This window comes from Cherax quadricarinatus, chromosome 17 (assembly GCF_038502225.1).
Source record: "Cherax quadricarinatus isolate ZL_2023a chromosome 17, ASM3850222v1, whole genome shotgun sequence".
Taxonomy (NCBI): domain Eukaryota; kingdom Metazoa; phylum Arthropoda; class Malacostraca; order Decapoda; family Parastacidae; genus Cherax; species Cherax quadricarinatus.
This window is the reverse complement of record NC_091308.1, coordinates 48,460,682-48,479,223: the sequence shown is the minus strand read 5'-3', so window position 1 is coordinate 48,479,223 and position 18,542 is coordinate 48,460,682. Positions and strand designations below refer to the sequence as shown.

Genomic DNA, 18,542 nt, shown 5'->3' with positions numbered 1-18,542 from the left:
ACAACATCAACTTCATTATGTGTATTAGTGACTATACTCTACATGACCAAAATGCTATAGCTATATACTTGTCCAAACTTCCCACCACTACAGATATCAGTACTAAAACTCAACACACAACTCAGGATATAAATAACCATAATTTAAACCTAGATGATGATTGATCACGCTGACACTGATCTAAACCTACATAATCTGACACACAATCAAAACCTATTGGAAAGTAACTGCCTTTACTACACAGCATCACAAGCCAGCACTATCCTAAACAATGATAAAAGTTTATCAGTACTTAAGTACAACATCAGGTCCTTAAGCAAACACTATGATGACCTCCTGGCACTCCTTGAATCACTAAAGACACCCTTCTCCTGCATTATTCTTACCGAGACCTGGCTAAAACAGGACACAATAGATATCTACCCTCTACCAGGATACACAGCAATCCACAACTGCAGACCATATCAAGTTGGGGGTGGTATTGCAATCTATTACTCTAACCAATTATCTTGTATCAGCACCAATTGCTTTAGTGATGAATATGGAGAATACATTTTTGCTAATTTTACCGTAAAAAACCTTAAGACGCCTATAACAATCGGTGCCATTTACTGGATACCCCACACTAACATCCCAAACTTAGTGAGAAATTAAAAGCACTAATAACAAACAGACAAATGAATAAGCACCACCTTCTCTTAGCTGGAGACTTCAACATCAACCTTCGCCTACTAGATGATCAGCCTGTAACTGATTTCATCAACAATATGAACAACACACTTCTCATACCAACAATAACTAAACCAACCAGGCTCACTGAAACAAGTGCAACCATAATAGACCACATATGGACCAATATACTAGCCCCCCTTAAATCAGGGATAATCACAGATAGCACTACAGACCACTACCCTACCTTCCTCTTGACAAACATTAGTAAACCACCACTTGAATACAACAAAGTCTCATTTAGACTCCATGATGAGGCCTCAATAAGGAAGTTCACAGCTGACCTAGAGACTGTTGACTGGCCTACAGAATTCTCCAAGGCCAATGGTATTGACGACTGGACAGACATTTTTCTTAACAAACTACTTAGACTATACAACAAACATTGTCCTATAAAAACGAAACAGATCACAAACAAACGGCTTGGTTGCCCATGGCTAACCAGCACCATTCTGAAATCCATTGATAAGAAACACCAATATGAAAAGCAATATAGACAGGGCTTAATACACAAAGATATTCTTAAACACTATTCATCAGTCCTCACCAAAGTAATAAAGAAAGCCAAACAACTATACTACTCCAGTAGATTCACTGACAAGAGGAGATATAAAAAAGACCTGGAAAACACTCTCTCAGATTCTAGGGACCCACAAACTGAAAAAAAAACAAGAATATTGTCCTAACTAAACCTAATGAAACACCACTGCAACCCACCGACACAGCTAACAAGATAAACGATTTCTTCTCAACCATAGGTTCTAATCTCGCCAATAAAATCCCACGTACCAATGCCCATGCCGAGGACTACCTAGATGGGAATTTCCCAAATTCCTTCTATCTTGCTCCAACTGAGCCCACGGAAGTCACCGAGATTATAAAGTCACTTAAAAATAACTCAGGGAATCTGTCTCATGTCCCACCATTATTGTACAAGAGAGTGGCCCATGTCCTCTCGCATACTATCTCATTGCTTTTTAACAAGTCACTAGAAGCTAGCACCTTCCCGAAACTACTCAAGACGGCAAGGGTTACACCAATACATAAAGGTGGTGACCCTACAGATTTAAACAACTATAGGCCAATATCAAACTTACCATTGCTATCCAAAATCTTTGAGAAACTCGTGCACAGGAGACTATATTCATTTATAACGTCACAAAACATACTCAACCCCTGCCAATTTGGTTTCAGGAAAAATAAAAGCACTAACGATGCAATTATAAAAATGCTAGATCTGCTTTACACAGCATTGGAAAATAAGGAATATCCACTAGGAATTTTTATTGACCTAAGAAAAGCTTTTGACACAGTAGACCACAGCATCCTACTCCACAAACTTGACCTTTATGGTATAAGAGGCCATGCTCTTGCATATTTCAAATCTTACCTTACTAATAGGTATCAGTATGTCACCATTAAAGACACAGCATCAACAACACAGCCACTTGATACTGGAGTTCCGCAGGGAAGTGTCCTTGGTCCCCTGCTCTTCCTCATATACATCAATGATCTTCCAAACGTATCTCGACACCTGAACCCCGAACCCCATTCTCTTTGCTGACGGCACGACTTATGTCATCTCTCACCCTAATCTTGCAACCCTCAACACCATTGTTAATGAGGAGCTGATCAAAATATCGACTTGGATGACAGCCAATAAACTTACGCTTAAGGTTGACAAAACCTACTACATTATGTTTGGTAGCAGAGCAGGAGATGTGCAAATTAACATTAAGATCGACAACACTCTAATTACCAGGCATAATGAGGGCAAATTCCTAGGCCTATACCTCGACAACAACCTGAACTTCAGCACCCATATCCAACACATAACCAAAAAAGTATCCAAAACGGTTGGGATCCTCTCCAAGATACGATACTACGTGCCGCAAACTGCCCTTCTCACACTATACCATTCACTTATATATCCATACCTCACCTATGCTATCTGTGCTTGGGGTTCAACTGCAGCAACACACCTAAAGCCAATAATAACCCAACAAAAAGCTGCAGTAAGAATAATCACCAAATCCCATCCCTGGCAACACACCCCCCCCACTCTTCATAGATCTAAACTTACTCCCTGTTCAGTACATCCACACTTACTACTGTGCAATCTACATCTACAGGACCTTAAATTCCAATATTAACCTTGACCTAAAATGCTTTCTTGATAGTTGTGACAGAACCCACAGGCACAACACCAGACACAAACATCTCTATGACATTCCCCGTGTCCGACTAAACCTTTACAAAAATTCAATGTATGTCAAAATTCCAAAACTGCAGACACATTCATCACCTTCAAAACTACCATCAGAAAACATCTTATCTCCCTGATACACCCTGTCAACTAATAATACGAATACCACCTGGTGGTTCACACTTACACTCACTGACCCATTTGACCATAAACAGAAATATCAATCTCAATCTCAAAATAATGAATCTTAACTAGTCATAAGTTGGCCTGTGATACTCCAATACTGAAACTACGTATAGTGCCAAAACAAAAGCATTCACATTGCTAAACTCACAACTAGTATTTAGTCACTTAGCCATAATACCAACTTATCTCATAATTTTGTAACATTTTAAACCTAAGATTTAATATAAGTCTGCCCGAAATGCCTAGCCATGCTAGGCGTTCTAGTGGTACGCTCTGTAATTATTATTTTACTACATGTAAACCACACAATAACCAAATTCTGTAAACTCAGCATTGTAATACTTATAGAGAATAAAGTTTGAATTTGAATTTGAATTTGAATTTTCTTCCTGACTAATGTAGGTCCTGCTTGGCATTTTCTTCCAAAACAGGCCTGTTTCATCACAATTAAACACTTGTTCAGGTTTCAGTCCTTCACTGTCTATGTACTCCTTGAATTCCTGCACATATTTTTCAGCTGCTTTGTGGTCCGAACTGGCAGCCTCACCATGCCTTTTCACACGATGTATGCCACTAAGCTTCTTAAATCTCTCAAACCAACCTTTGCTGGCCTTAAATTCACTCACATCATCACTAGTTGCAGGCATTTTTTTAATTAAATCCTGATGCAACTTCCTAGCCTTTTCACTTATGATCACTTGAGAGATGCTATCTCCGCTATCTGTTTTTCATTTATCCACACCAATACGAGTCTCTCAACATCTTCCATCACTTGCGATCTCTGTTTCGAAAACACAGTTGAACCTTTGGCAAGAACAGCTTCCTTGATTGCCGTTTTGTTGCCCACAATAGTAGCGATGGTTGATTGGGGTTTACTATACAACCTGGCCAGCTCGGAGACACGCACTCCACTTTCATACTTAGCAATGATCTCTTTCTTCATCTCTATAGTAATTCTCACCCTTATTCCTGTAGGGTTGGCACTAGAAGCTTTCTTGGGGCCCATGGTCACTTATTTTGCAGATAAAATCACCAAAAACACTGTAATAATACGAAATGTTCCGATTGTATGCTTGGATGTTACTGTGGAGGCTGGCTGGTAAACAATGCCACCGGCGGAACATGTGAGGCTGGCTCAGGCCGCACATTAGACGCGTCTCGGACGAATAGCGTTGAGCGGGTTTTTTAGCGGTATGCGAGACAAAATCTTAGCGATAAAATGTATCGGTATGCGGATTTAACGTTATGTGATGCCAACAGTATGTGGGGGTCCACTTTATTTTGTAGTTGAAACAGCTGAGTTGGCAATTTCCTGTGCTCAATCGATAGAATAGAAGTAATACTAGTGAAATAGCTAAGAATTTGATCGACTGGAATAAGGTAATTGGCCTAAAATGGGAGTCAATGTTGGCAAAATTGCCGTTGTGTAAATATCGCTGGCACATCAAAATTCGCGAGAGCATAATTTCGTCAATTTTCCAACAAATTTCGTACTTTTTGTTTTATTACCTTCAGAAAAAGATTCTCTACCATTTCATAAGAAAATAACAAAATTATTTTTTTAAAATTCTTGGACACTGGTGCACACTTTGAAATTTGGCCTCTAGACCCTGAAAGGGTTAACTGGATTTACATTATTTCTTATATGGAAAATGATTTCTGTTTTCACCGATTTCTGTTTTTGCTGATCGCTCTGGAACGGATTAAACATGAAAACCAAGGGTCCACTGTATAATTATTAAAGTATACATATAAAATATGAAATAACTTTAAAACACTTGAAATTTTGCAAAGTTTCCAAACATAATGGAGAGATGCATGCTCACGGAGAATGTAAACAAATTGAGTGGCACATGCCATATTAGAAAGACAGGGAACCATACAGTGTTTTTTGGTCATAATTAGAAATCGCTGTATTAGCGGAATGCTGTAAGGCAAAACGCCATAGAGCGGGGCCCTACTGTACGTGCTAGTGTGTGTTGTTCCATGACCTGTGTGTTTTCATTGTTTCTCACGACATAAGCCGACTGCATCAGTTTACTGCCTTCACTTCTATATACAGTTATCATTCAGTCTCCAATAAGTGTGACTTTATTAGCCTATGTAAAATACAATTAACAATGGCTTCTAAAGCAATTGGTGGTGCCCAAAGGAAATATGTGGCTCCCAGTGTTCAGTATAAACTTGAACTAAAAAAGAAGGTTCAGTAACACAGGTATGCGAGGAATATGATGTTAAGAAACAGTGTCTCATATCTGTAGAAGCTACGACAAACTTACAGATTATGTTCTTAAGTTTAATGTAGATGCTAATGAAGCTTTACAACTCCTCTAACTCGCAATAAAAGTTGTTCCGAGTCACCATCATCGTTGAAAGCAGTTTACACCCCAGCTTTCCAACACAAAAGTAAAATTACAGTTAAGTTAGTATAGGTACTGTCCTCTACTGAGCATGACAGTTCTATTGTAATTTCAACTTTTTCATTTCATTTACAGTACCTGTATAGTACTGTACTGTTTCATAAGCTACAACAGTCTTAAGAGTTTGGGAGTCTCCTGAATCAGCGGGCCAAGTCCTCTGATTCCGAACCTTGCTCCTTTATACAGTGGACCCCCGCATAGCGATATTAATCCATGCAAGAGAGCTCATTGTTATGCGAAATTATCGTTATGCGAATGAATTTTCCCCATAAGAAATAATGAAAATCAAATTAATCCGTGCAAGACACCCAAAAGTATGAAAAAAAATTTTTACCAAATGAAATATACATTTTCCTACACACAAAGAGAAGGATACATGCACAATAGTAGAGTAGTACATGCACAGTATATATTGTGCATGTACTACTCTACTAAATGAAGAATAAATGACACTTACCTTTATTGAAGATGCAGCAATGACTGATGAGACACTGTGTCCTGGGAGTGCCTTTTCCTCCTGAGTACTGTAGGTCCTGTTTGGCATTTTCTTCCAGAACAAGCCTTATCACACTGTGTATGCCACTACGATTCTTAAATCTCTCAAACCAACCTTTGCTGGCTTTAAATTCACCAATATGAGCACTAGTTCCAGGCATTTTTCCCTGTTCACCTGGGTGTTAGTCGACTGGTGTGGGTTGCATCCTGGGAGACAAGATTAAGGACCCCAATGGAAATAAGTTACATAGTCTTCGATGACACTGACTTTTTTGGGTTATCCTGGGTGGCAAATCCTCTGGGGTTAATTGTTTCTTGGTATTCTCAATAAGCCACCCCAACAACGGTGCTACAGCAGCAGCAGCAGCAGCAGCAGCTGACAGTGCTACAGCAGCGGCAGACGATGCTACAGCAGCAGCAGCAGCTGATGGTGGTACAGCAGCAGGAGCAGCTGACAGTGCTACAGCAGCAGCAGACGATGCTACAGCAGCAGCAGACGATGCTATAGCAGCAGCAGACGGTACTACAGCAGCAGCAGACAGCACTACAACAGCAGCAGCTGACGGTGGTACAACAGCAGCAGCAGCTGACAGTGCTACAGTAGCAGCAGACGATGCTACAGCAGCAGCAGATGGTACTACAGCAGCAGCAGCAGCTGACGGTGGTACAGCAGCAGCAGCAGCAGCTGTACCACCAATAGTAGCGATGGTTGATTGGGGTTTATTATACAACCTGGCCAGCTCGGAGACACGCACTCCACTTTCATACTTATCAATGATCTTTTTCTTCATCTCTATAGTAATTCTCACCCTTATTGCTGTAGGGTTGGCACTAGAAGCTTTCTTGGGGCCCATGGTCACTTATTTTGCAGATAAAATCACCAAAAACACTGTAATAATACGAAATGTTCCGATTGTATGCTTGGATGTTACCGCGGAGGCTGGCTGGTAAACAATGCCACTGGCGGAACATGAGAGGCTGGCTAAGGGCGCACATTAGACGCGTCTCGGACGAACAGCGTTGAGCGGGTTTTTTAGCGGTGTGCGAGGCAAAATCTTGGCGATAAAATGTAGCGTTATGCGGATTTAACGTTATGCAAGGCCAACGGTATGCGGGGGGGTCCACTGTATTACAATTACAAAAAATAAAATTTGTAATTAGGAATCTATGGACAATCAAGAATAACATCCCCCCCCCCTCATTAGTCTGTAAATTCAAGGGTTCACTGTTCTGTCACTATCAGGACTTTTTTCTCAAAATAAAAAATAACTATTTTCTAAAATTGTAGGGAATCTTTTTCTGAATGTAATGACAAAAAATGGAAAATATTATGGCAAACTTAAGAAAATACAGAGAGAAAGAGAGAGAAGTTGGCAGTCTGGGAACAATATAAGCATCAGCAACTCTGCCAATTTTGAGATTTATTTTAGGCCAATTAAATGGTTAAACCAACTCAATTCTTAGTTATTTCACTAGAATATCTTCCATGCTATGGACTGAGCACAAGAAACTGCACATTCAATTGTCAGTGCTCTATAAGTGTGCACAAGTTGCTAATGTAACTAATTTTCTATAAAGAATTAGAATTACTCTGCCTGAAATGCTCATATATTCTAGCGACTTTCTTTGTGCTTGACATTATTATAATCATGGGGGAGCACTAAACCCACAGGATTACACAGCGCATGTGGGGGGGGGGAGGGATGGAAGGTATTCAGACTCAATTCAGGGAACTGGAGCACAGATCCATTTCCCTAGATCAAGAGCCCCTCACCAGCATCAAGGAACCTCCGTTGAGGGGTTTGTGCTTGACAATATTTTATTATATGTAAACTACACATTGTACTGTACAAAGAAATAACGGGTTTGACTTGATTTGATAAAATTCAACAAATTCCAGTTTAAAACAGTACAAAACAGTGTAGTCATTGCAACTACTAGAGCAACTTTTCCTCTACTCATTAATCACATCATCAAGCCTTTACTATATAACACTTGCCCTCTACTTTGAATCCATCATCACATACACACACACACAAATATAGTTTAACCTTAGCACTTGACTAATAAAATATAACCATGAATGACTGGTTGTTGTCTAGGCCTTCCTGATAATTGAAATAGACCTAGTAAAAAAAAAAAAAGATCGGAGGAGGAGGGGGGGGGGGGAAGAATATTTCCAACACTCTGAGGGCTTATTTAAGCCACTTCCATTCTGAAACTGACCAGAATAATCTCCACTTCACCAGTTTGTCTTCCATTCTATCAACAGATACCAGCAAAACCAGTCACTATTATAACCCATTAAACAGGAGGTCAGAGGCAAGCTGTTCCCATCATGCACTGCATGGGGCAGGATTATTTTTTTTATATAATGTGCACACCCACCATAGACCCATTTTCTCACATCTAGGTCAAAATTTACTATCCACAGCATCACTGAGGGTGCTATAGTTAAGACGTAGATACAGTAGGGCCCCACCTTTTTTTCCACTTATAAAAGCACATAAATACATACTAGACAACAAGTTTACACTAACATATATTACGTTAGCAATAGAACTAGGCATTAAAAAAACAATAAAAAAGTAAAATACTCATATATTACACTCATTACTTACCTTAAAATATTTGTAGTCTTAATCTAGGGTGAGATAAGTAGTATTTATTGTAAGAAATTAAGTGTGGTATATATGGTAGCCAGCCAGGCTACCATACCAGGCCAACCCACCCACACACAATATTCTATGGCATTTAACCCCTAAACAGTTCAAATGTATATACAGTGGACCCTCGCATACCGTTGGCATCACGTAACGTTAAATCCGCATACCGATACATTTTATCACTAAAATTTTGCCTCGAATACTGCTAAAAAACTAGCTCAACGCTATTCGTCCGAGACGCTTCTAATGTGCGGCCTGAGCCAGCTTCACATGTTCCGCCAGTGGCATTGTTTACAAGCCAGCCTCCGCGGTAACATCCAAGCATACAATCGGAACATTTCGTATTATTACAGCGTTTTTGGTGATTTCATCTGCAAAATAAGTGACCATGGGCCCCAAGAAAGCCTCTAGTGCTAACCCAGTGGTAAAAAGGGTGAGAAATACTATCATACCACAGTCAGCTGCTGCTGCACCACGGTCAGCTGTTGCTGGATCAGTCAGCTGCTGTTGCACCTCGATCAGCTGTTGCTGGACCAGTCAGCTGTTGCTGGACCAGTCAGCTGTTGCTGGATCAGTCAGCTGCTTCTGCACCACGATCAGCTGTTGTTGGACCAGTCAGCTGTTGCTGAATCAGTCAGCTGCTTCTGCACCACGATCAGCTGTTGTTGGACCAGTCAGCTGTTGCTGAATCTGTCAGCTGCTGCTGTGCCACGATCAGCTGTTGCTGGACCAGTCAGCTGTTGCTGGATCAGTTAGCTGCTGCTGCACCATGATCAGCTGTTGCTGGATCAGTCAGCTGTTGCTGGACCAGTCAGCTGTTGCTGGACCAGTCAGCTGTTGCTGGACCAGTCAGCTGTTGCTGGACCAGTCAGCTGTTGCTGGATCAGTCAGCTGTTGCTGGACCAGTCAGCTGTTGCTGGATCAGTCAGCTGTTGCTGGATCAGTCAGCTGTTGCTGGATCAGCCAGCTGTTGCTGGATCAGCCAGCTGTTGCTGGATCAGCCAGCTGTTGCTGGACCAGTCAGCTGTTGCTGGACCAGTCAGCTGTTGCTGGACCAGTCAGCTGTGGCTGGACCAGTCAGCTGTGGCTGGACCAGTCAGCTGTTGCTGGACCAGTCAGCTGTTGCTGGACCAGTCAGCTGTTGCTGGACCAGTCAGCTGTTGCTGGACCAGTCAGCTGTTGCTGGATCAGTCAGCTGTTGCTGGATCAGTCAGCTGTTGCTGGACCAGTCAGCTGTTGCTGGATCAGTCAGCTGCTGCTGCACCATGGTCAGCTGCTGTTGCACCATCAGCTGTTTCTGAACATGACTCGTCCCGAACCTGTCCGTCCAGCCTGAGCGCCTGCCTTGCTGTCATTGTTTACAAGCCAGGGTGGCCAGTTGCATGCATACATTCGATACATTTTGTATTATTCCATTATTTATAGTGCTTGTAACTCCTAAATAAGCCACCATGGGCCCAAAGAAAGCTTCTAGTGCCAACCCTGTGGTAAAAAGGGTGATAAATACTATCGTACCACAGTCAGCTGCTGCTGCACCACGGTCAGCTGATAAATTGGACCAGTCAGCTGCTGCTGCACCACAGCTGCAGCTGCACCATGGTCAGCTGTTGCTGCACCACAGCTGTTGTTGTTGCTGCACCACCATCAGCTGTATTACTCGAAGATGTGGAGAGAGTGTTGTTGGTGTGGCTTAATGTGAAACAATTACCGAGAAACGATTAACCCCGGAGGGTTAGCCACCCAGGATAACCCAAGAAAGTCAGTGCATCATCGAGGACTCTAACTTATTTCCATTGGGGTCCTTAATCTTGTCTCCCAGGATGCAACCCACACCAGTCGACTAACACCCAAGTGAACAGGGAAAAACGCCTGGAACTAGTGCTCATATTGGTGAATTTAAAACCAGCAAAGGTTGGTTTGAGAGATTTAAGAATCGTAGTGGCATACACAGTGTGATAAGGCCTGTTCTGGAAGAAAATGCCAAACAGGACCTACAGTACTCAGGAAGAAAAGGCACTCCCAGGACACAGTGTCTCATCAGTCATTGCTGCATCTTCAATAAAGGTAAGTGTCATTTATTCTTCATTTAGTAGAGTAGTACATGCACAATATATACTGTGCATGTACTACTCTACTATTGTGCATGTATCCTTCTCTTTGTGTGTAGGAAAATGTATATTTCATGTGGTAAAATTTTTTTTTTTCATACTTTTGGGTGTCTTGCACGGATTAATTTGATTTCCATTATTTCTTATGGGGAAAATTCATTCGCATAACGATAATTTCGCATAACAATGAGCTCTCATGAACGGATTAATATCGTTATGCGGGGGTGCACTGTATACGTTCTTACGCGTAGCGCCCCAAATATATACATACGTTTTAATTTTCCTTCCTCCAAATTTGGCATGACTGCCCTGAGATGCCTGATCAGCATAGAATGGGTCTTAACACTCGGTGTGCACCATATTAAAAAAATTTGGGACCACTTAGTACCTTGTGGGAGCGCCAGTTAAAAAACTGAGCGCCAGCAAGAGCAAAGTGTGGCAAACACCAAGGATTCACTGATGTAATGTCATATTAACACTCCTATTTTAAGAGGAAAGTGATGTTAACCCCAAGTTTAGGGTCTGTTGATCTCTGTCTATCTCTATCTCTGTCTGTCTCTGTGTCTTTGTCTCTGTCTATCTCTTTCAACCTATATCTGTCTATCTCTGTCTCACAGGTACACATAAATACAAGTATACAAAGTGTAAATTACCTAGGATAACCCAAAAAAATCCAGACAAAGTGCTATACTCTGCTTGAAGATGTGAGTAAACGTGACGACGCAGTCTTGTGGCTCTCGCCGAGACAGAGAGCTAGACGGATAGACAGGGAGCTTGACAGACAAATAGACAGACAGACATGTTTATGTACCAGCGAAAACAAAGCGAGGGCCGATGCTCATCAAATGTCACCTCTAATCTTTTCTTATCAAGTGTTATCGCTGCCCCCTCTCGTATGCTCATCAAACGTCAGCTCTTATCAAATGTTATCTCATCTTATCATGTCACTGTCAGAGGTGGACTTTGTTGTTTATGCATCAAGGGAACTTCTTCTTATCATCCTCCTCCTCCATCATCATCATCCTCCATCATCATCATCCTCCTCCATCATCATCATCCTCCTCCATCATCATCCTCCTCCTCCATCATCCTCCTCCTCCTCCATCATCAATCATCATCATCCTCCTCCTCCATCATCAATCATCATCCTCCTCCTCCATCATCAATCATCATCCTCCTCCTCCATCATCAATCATCATCATCCTCCTCCTCCATCATCAATCATCATCCTCCTCCTCCATCATCAATCATCATCATCCTCCTCCTCCATCATCAATCATCATCATCCTCCTCCTCCATCATCAATCATCATCCTCCTCCTCCTCCATCATCAATCATCATCATCCTCCTCCTCCATCATCAATCATCATCATCCTCCTCCTCCATCATCAATCATCATCATCCTCCTCCTCCATCATCAATCATCATCATCCTCCTCCATCAATCATCATCCTCCTCCTCCATCATCAATCATCCTCCTCCTCCATCATCAATCATCATCATCCTCCTCCTCCATCATCAATCATCCTCCTCCTCCATCATCAATCATCCTCCTCCTCCATCATCAATCATCCTCCTCCTCCATCATCAATCATCCTCCTCCTCCATCATCAATCATCCTCCTCCTCCATCATCAATCATCCTCCTCCTCCATCATCAATCATCCTCCTCCTCCATCATCAATCATCATCCTCCTCCTCCTCCATCATCAATCATCATCCTCCTCCTCCTCCATCATCAATCATCATCCTCCTCCTCCTCCATCATCATCAATCATCATCCTCCTCCTCCTCCATCATCAATCATCATCCATTATTCGTCATCACCCACCCACCCACCCTCCCTCCCTCCCTCTCCTCCTCCTCCTCCTCCTCCTCCTTCTCCTCCTCCTCCTTCTCCTCCTCCTCCTCCTTCTCCTCCTCCTCCTCCTCCTTCTCCTCCTCCTCTTCCTTCTCCTCCTCCTCCTTCTCCTCCTCCTCTTCCTTCTCCTCCTCTTCCTTCTCCTCCTTCTCCTCCTCCTCCTTCTCCTCCTCCTCTTCCTTCTCCTTCTCCTCCTCCTCCTACTTCTCCTCCTCCTCCTCCTTCTACTCCTCCTACTTCTCCTCCTTCTCCTCCCTCTACTCCTCCTCCTTCTCCTCGTCCTTCTCCTCGTCCTTCTCCTCCTCCCTCTCCTAATCCTCCTTCTCCTCCTTCTCCTCCTCCTCCTCCTCATTCTACTTCTACTCCTCCTCCTTCTCCTTCTTCTCCTCCTCCTCCTTCTCCTCCTCCTCCTTCTCCTTCTTCTCCTCCTCCTCCTCCTTCTTCTCCTCCTCCTCCTCGTTATTAATATATACTTCCACATATCCAAAACATTGCTGGAACATATAAATACTTTCATATATTCCACGACAATAGTAAATGACCAAGGCAGGTGTAAATATCCACCTGTCAGTGTGTTTGTGTGTGTATTGTAAAACACTTATAGTCTTAATGTAGGGTCAGAGGAGAGTAAATAAGATAAAACAAGAGAGAATGAGATGGAGAATGAGAATGAGATGGGGTGAAATTTGACTCCAAACTAACCATGAAGAACCATGTTGTAAATCTTGCAAACAAGGCAGCCAGGAAGCTTACAGCACTTCGCCGTATCTCGCATCTGCTTGACAGTAGGGGTTGCAAGATTCTGTACGAGGCACAAGTACGCTCACACCTTGAGTATGCTCCACTTTCTTGGTTTGCCTGCCCCCCCCCTCTCATCTGCGACTGCTTGACAGAGTAGACAACAGAGCAAGATGTCTCATATCTCGCCTGGACCCATCCTGGATAGATCTGTCATTTCAGCTGAGCCTTCAACACAGGAGGGATGTGGGTGGCCTTACTGTTATGTACAAGGCCAATATTGTCAAAGTACCACACTTGGATCCACTTCGAGGACAGTGTGAAGCAAGCTTTAATACCACAAGACAGGCAGAAAGCAGCAACTTCACTCTGGCTGTACCCTTCTCCAGAACATCACTCCATCTGAGATCATATATACCCAGGATGACTCGAGTATGGAACACATTCATACAGCATAATGATGTCAACAAGATTAAGTCAGTTGATCAAATGAAAATGCTGGCCCACAGATGGCTCCAACTTCATCCTGTTCCCTACTTGTATGTCTCATAACAATAAAAATGCTTTCAAATGAGCTGATGTAGGTAACAGCTCTTAGCTTGCCAATAAAGTTATGAATCATTAACCTGTAAATAGCTTGTCAATAAAGCTAGGGATCCTTAATCTTGTCAAACCCTGTGTAAAAAGAGAATAAGAGAGAGAGAGAGAGAGAGAGACAGAGTGAGTGAGTTTGAGTGTGAGTGTGTGTGTGTGTGTGCACGCGCTCACCTAATTGTGGTTGCAGGGGTCGAGACTCAACTCCTGGCCCCGCCTCTTCACTGAGTGCTACTAGGTCTCTCTCTCCCTGCTCCATGAGCTTTATCATACCTCATCTTAAAGCTATGTATGGTTTCTGCCTCCACTACCTCACTTGCTAGGCTATTCCACTTCCTGACTACTCTATGACTGAAGAAATACTTCCTAACGTACGTACGTGTGTGTTTACGTGTGTATGCGTGTGTACGTGTGTGTACATGTGTGTGTACGTGTGTGTGTGTGTGTGTGTGTGTGTGTGTGTTTGTGTACATGTGCACGCTCATGTGCGTGTGTGTGTACATTAATATATGAACCCCAACTGCCAAAAACAATTCTTACAGAGAAACTGAAATTTTCTTAATGCAACTGATATACTGAATAGCTAATGTCTGTAGTTAAATTGCCTTCCTCTCCTTCCAAACTATGGACTTTTTATTTACCTACAGCACATACTTTCTTGACTTTCACTAATTTTAATCTATTTGTAGCACTATCATTGATCTAGCTCTTGCTATCGTTTCCCACAAAATACAGAATTTTGAAGGGAACTCCGTGAAAATATAATTGCATACCAACAATCTTGTTAATATCTGAACACAGTTCACTAACAATACTTTGAGTATCTCTAAATTCAAAGTAAATGTGAAGGAAATTACTGTAAAATCAGAAAATAAGCTGATGTTATGCACAATCCATATGCTTTTTAAGGAAAAAAATCTTAAATTTAGCAAATAAAATTGGTAATAAACAATCAAGGGCAGCAATACTTCAACCATTTCCACACACACACACACACACACACACACACACACACACACACACACACACACACACACACACACACACACACACACACACACACACACACACATTCCTTGGAGTCCTCTATAGTTTAACACTGACTAGCTATATCTAATATGACATCCTATATATAAGGCAGGGAGGTAAATGAAGAAACATTACTTATACCCTCTTCTCGCCTTACACTGACATTCTGATGAGGAAGAACAAATAATTTCTCAAAGAGTGTACAGCAGAATTTTGCATGCCTGACAATCACTCCAGTGATACTTCCACTTCAAAAATTGTCATATTAGATAATTTTCTATCAATCTTATTCTATTCAAGTAATTAACTGAAAACAGAAGGAGATTGGTAGAATAAGTTAACTATTTAACTGCTACTTGCGTAGATCTAGAATCTAATGACTGGCTGTTTCTATAATATTGTCTTTCTCCAATATTCAGTATAATAATCAGCAATGCAGAGAATCATGAAGGTGCACACACACTAGAGCAAGCCCATTTGACTGACCTAAGGAAGTACTGGTTACACTAACGTTGTACCTGACAGAAGGGGAGGACAGTTAACAATGGTATCAGTATCACTAGTATCAATTCCAATAAGAACATTCTTTTTTTCCCTCTCACTTTCATTTAAAGTATTTATGATAAATACTCCACAATTATAAATACTCAGGAACACTATAGTTTCATCGAAAATGTACAGCCAAGCATTACCCAATTAGTGGTATGACCACACCATACTTGCAATGTTAACTAAAAATAAGTATCACTCAAGCAGTAAACACTTAAGACTCAAAAATTTATTTCAGATGAGGAGCTGAAACATTCCTAATTGCTTTGCCAACCAATTTGCACTATCAAAAACAATTACTAGATACTGTATTTGTCAATTTAAAAAAAAAAAAAAAAAAAAAAAAAAAAAAAAAAAAAAAAATTGTAACATTTGTACACCTTTTATGTTATCCTTTACTTGATAAAGCTTTCTAAATACTGGTACACTATTTCAAATCTAAATTTTATTTTAAAACAAAAATTACAACTCAGTCCATTGTCAGGTGTCAGTGGAGGAGCTCAGAGAATCTTAATACATAAGAACACAGGAATGGAGGAATGCTGCAGCAGGCCTACTGGGCAGGTCCTTCAAAGTGATATTTGGGCCAACAGCTGATGAATGAGTATCAAACCATACAATATGAGAGGACACTTGCTTTGCTCTTCCAGTTCTTCAGTGATTGTACTTCCGACCCAATACTTGTCAACCTATTATTAGTCTGTATTCTACTCTCTAAATTCTTTTCTCAAGTTAGAGCATTACTTCAGCTATTAATATATATTTTCTAAATTTTCTAACTGCAAACAATTATCTTGCTGCTGAATGTGCTCCCTAAAATCTTTCTTGCTTAGTTTTATCTTCTAATCGACGAATATCTTCCATTGTCATTCCATGCCATCGATCCATCCAGCAAAATACTTGCCTATGGAAATTTGTGAAAAGTCTACATTCAACATCTTGAATGAACTTCTCCACACGAGTTTGTAGCCCAAACCATTTGAACTCGCAAGTTACAAGCTTGTAACATGTCATCACAGGATCACACTTTTTCCACCATTTAGGGCCTTGTAGAGGCCCTCGACCAGTCTTCTCAGATTTAAACTTGGTTTGTAGTCCGTAGTCTTTTCAGGGTCATTGGATATGTCAATGGGTACTACCTCCTGCAGTCTCAGTTTTTCCCCGACAGTTCATGTGCATTCTCCATTGTTCCCATGTCAGCAACATGAAGTGTCTCAATGCTAATGATAAAGTTTTTCTTCATATAGCCAGGATTCGAAATAATGGTTCTGCAGTAGAGGTATGCATTCCAAGCTTCTTCGTGGACCTCTAGCGATCCCTCTGGTGCCAGAAGTCGGATAAATGCTGGAACCTTACTTTTAAGATGGTAAATTTTGTAGGTGTACTGGCCACTACTGAATCTATTACCCAAGAGTGGATAGTTTTCAAAAGGTTCATTCTTAAGAACCTCTACTCCTTCCCCGCCTCCAGTTTCATTTTTACTGGCCTCAGCTACACTATACAGCTGTGCCACTTGATACTCTTCTACTGTGAGTGGCAGGATAACTCGAAATTCCTTGACGAGCATTTCAGCTGGCAGTGTTCAGACATGGGGTGGTCCTGACACACACACTCACTCAGTGTGTGTGTGTGTGTGTGTGTGTGTGTGTGTGTGTGTGTGTGTGTGTGTGTGTGTGTGTGTGTGTGTGTGTGTGTGTGTGTGTGTGTGTGCACGCACGCGCGCGCGCATGCATGAGGGAGGACACTCACGGAGTTATGTAAACAAACCAAGTGAACGCCAGTTTTGTAAACAAACCAAGCAAACATGTCCGGTTTGTGTACAAGTTACATTGTGAACAAGTTGTCTCCACATTGATAGAGTAGAATAAATAAAGAGGAACAGTCCCATTCTCATGTAACACCATTTTTTTTAGAAGAAATGATGCTCTGAGTGAAGGCATACATAAGGAATAATTTTCTACAGTTACCCCCAGTAACACATTTTCTCTTAAGTTGGACTAGAGAAAATGTTATTCTTGCCATCACTTGTACAAGTAGTCTGGCTACCACATCTCATATTTATGTTTATTTATTCTACTGTAGGGTGTATCTATCATCTTTATATGTTATGTATAGTGTTTATTATATAATTTTGAAAAAATATCATAGATGGATTAATGAAAATGTGCATAGTAACATAATATACGACATTTGATGAGACTTAATGATTATCATTAATATCATTACTAATATGGCATCTCGAGATGTAAGACACTCTTACTGATTTTAATGTGTACCTGCACAGTAAGTTTATTTAGGTACAGGTATACATAAGTATAATTATCAGAGTATATATAAATATGAAATAACTTTTAAAAACACTTGAAATTTTGGAGTTTCCAGACATAATGGAGAGAGTGGTGCTTACGGAGAATGTAAACAAGTCGGGTGGGGCACAGTGACCATACTAGAGTCAGGTGGGGGGGAGCCGTATAGTAAGTTTTGGTCATAATTTGAAATGTCTGTCAGTGGAACACCGTAATGCAAAACACCGTAAAGCGGGGCCCTACTGTACAGTGGACCCCCGCATAACGGACGCCTTGCATAACGGACAATCCGCATAGCGGACGCTTTGATCGCTAAAATTTTGCCCCGCATAGTGGACAAAAACCCGCTCAGCGGCCTTCGTCCGAGACGCGTCCAATGTGCGCCCTCAGCCAGCCCCACATGTGCCGCCTGTGCCATTGTTTACCAGCCAGCCTCCGCGGTAACATTCAAGCATACAATCGGAATATTTCGTATTATTACAGTGTTTTCGGTGCTGTTTCTGGAAAATAAGTGACCATGGGCCCCAAGAAAGCTTCTAGTTCCAACCCTACAGCAATAAGGGTTAGAATTCCTATAGAAATGAAGAAAGAGATCATTGATAAGTATGAAAGTGGAGTGCGTATCACCGACCTGGTCAGGTTGTACAAGAAACCCA

General features: G+C 41.5%; 1 pseudogene; it reads right to left on the bottom strand.

Moving 5' to 3' along the window:
• Window positions 1-15,984: 15,984 nt before the first annotated feature.
• LOC128686493 (phosphatidylinositol transfer protein alpha isoform pseudogene) lies at window positions 15,985-17,208 on the bottom strand (annotated as a pseudogene).
• Window positions 17,209-18,542: the final 1,334 nt, after the last annotated feature.